The sequence below is a fragment of the Juglans microcarpa x Juglans regia genome, unplaced genomic scaffold (genome assembly GCF_004785595.1).
Source record: "Juglans microcarpa x Juglans regia isolate MS1-56 unplaced genomic scaffold, Jm3101_v1.0 JmScfU0102, whole genome shotgun sequence".
NCBI lineage: Eukaryota > Viridiplantae > Streptophyta > Magnoliopsida > Fagales > Juglandaceae > Juglans > Juglans microcarpa x Juglans regia.
Window position 1 is genome coordinate 1 of NW_024475846.1, and position 2,500 is coordinate 2,500.

Below are 2,500 nucleotides of genomic sequence, written 5' to 3' on the forward strand. Positions count from 1 at the left end.
CCCCGCTCGCACGCCCCATGGCTTGCCTTGACAGACCATGGCAAGCCCCATGGCCTGACTTGACAGCCCATGGCTTGCCTTGACAGCCCATGGCATGCACAGCGAGCCCCGTGGCAAGCCCCATGGCATGCCTTGGCAGCCCCGTGGCAAGCCCCATGGCCTGCCTTGACAGCCCCATGGCTTGCCCCGCTTGCACGCCCCATTGGTTGCCTTGGCAGCCCCATGGCACGCCCATGGCTTGGCTTGACAGCCCATGGCACGCCCCATGGCACGCCCCATGGCATGCCCAGGCAGCCCCGTGGCAAGCCCCATGGCTTGCCTTGACAGCCCCGTGGCATGCCCCACGGCTTGCCTTGACAGCCCCGCTCGCACGCCCCATGGCTTGCCTTGACAGCCCCATGGCATGCCTTGGCAGCCCCGTGGCAAGCCCATGGCTTGCCTTGACAGCCCCGTGGCATGCCCCACGGCTTGCCTTGACAGCCCCGCTCGCACGCCCCATGGCTTGCCTTGACAGCCCCATGGCATGCCTTGGCAGCCCCGTGGCAAGCCCCATGGCTTGCCTCGACAGCCCCGCGTGCACGCCCCATGGCTTGCCTTCACAGCCCATGGCAAGCCCCATGGCCTGACTTGACAGCCTGACTTGACAGCCCCATGGCATGCCTTGACAGCCCCGCGGGCATGCCCCATGGCTTGCCTTGACAGCCCCATGGCACGCCCCATGGCCTGCCTTGACAGCCCCGTGGCATGCACAGCGAGGTTAGCACGGTGCCCACGGGCGATGCCTTGACAGCCCCATGGCTTGCCTCGGTGGTGCCCATGGCATGCCCCATGGCATGCACAGCGAGGTTAGCACGGTGCCCACGGGCCATGCCTTGACAGCCCCATGGCTTTCCTTGACAGCCCCATGGCATGCACAGCGAGGTTAGCACGGTGCCCACGGGCCATGCCTTGGCAGCCCGATGGCTTGCCTTGGCAGCCCCACTGGCATGCCCCATGGCTTGCCTTGACAGCCCCGTGGCTTGCCCCATGGCATGCCTTGACAGCCCCGCCGGCACGCCCCATGGCTTGCCATGGCAGCCCCATGGCTTGCCTTGACAGCCCCGTGGCAAGCCCCATGGCTCCCCATGGCTTGGCCCATGGCTTGCCCCAAGGCACGCCGCGACACACCCGTGGTGCTTTGCCTACCATGTCAAGCACACAAAGGTCCGACGAAGAACACCGTAGATCACACAAACTCTACAAAAGCAATCTTCCTTGTTGCCTCAAAAGATTGCAATACAACACTCACAACATGGCCCCCCAATGTTGCCACCCGACGTGCATGAACGGGGGCGAACACTTGTCTCGTGCTTTTGGACAATTGAAACCACCCAAATTGGTTTCCTAAATTCATTCCAATACATCTTGGATGTGTTCCAAGCATCACCTATCGATTTTTGCCTATTTTCGATTTTTTTTGATTTTTCGGATTTATTTAATCAAAAAAATTAAATAAAAAAATCCCGATGTCGAAAAATTGTGAGGCTTGCTCCTACTTCAAGATATGATTTTTCTAAGCATGCCTGCAAAAAATCTCGTCCAAATTCAAAGTATTTCGATAAAAAAGGCCTTTATGTTTCCTCGGACATTTGATGTTTCCTCCTGCCGGTTGGGATTTGGCTCTAAATGCTCTTTAGGGGGGGCATGCAAGCCCCAACATGGTCAGCCAGGAGGGCTGACCATGCCGCCCCCTCACATGGGCATGCCCCTGGCGCCCATGGAAAGGGCGTGTGCCACGCCCCCCATGCCACCGGCGGGGGGGTATCGTCTCCACCGCCGCCGGCGGTGGTTGTGGCGGCGGCCGCCGCCGGCCGACCATGTCCCGACGACCGTTTTTTGGGCTCGTTTTCGTGGGGGTGATTCCTACATTCTCGATTGCTTTCTAGCAACAAGCTTGTGCTTTAGGGACGGATTTGGTGGCACCTAGTGCCACGCATGGGCTTGTTGATGGGGGCAATCGGTCGTGCTAGGGGCTTTCTCACGTTGGCTAGCCCTCGTGTGCTCTAGTCTACCCCATGGCGGTTGGGCCTATTTGTTTGGATGCCTCCTTTGCAACATGCTTGTGCACGGCGGATGGTGTTATGGCACCCAGTGCTACGCACATTGTTGCTCTCGGGGGTATCCGGATGATGCTGGCCTCGCTTCCATGGGGTTTGACGGGCGACGACCGTTTTTTGGGCTCGCTTTCGTGGGGGTGATTCCTACATTCTCGCTTGCTTTCTAGCAACAAGCTTGTGCTTTAGGGACGGATTTGGTGGCACCTAGTGCCGCGCATGGGCTTGTTGATGGGGGCAATCGGTCGTGCTAGGGGCTTTCTCACGTTGGCTAGCCCTCGGGTGCTCTAGTCTACCCCATGGCGGTTGGGCCTATTTGTTTGGATGCCTCCTTTGCAACATGCTTGTGCACGGCGGATGGTGTTATGGCACCCAGTGCTACGCACATTGTTGCTCTCGGGGGTATC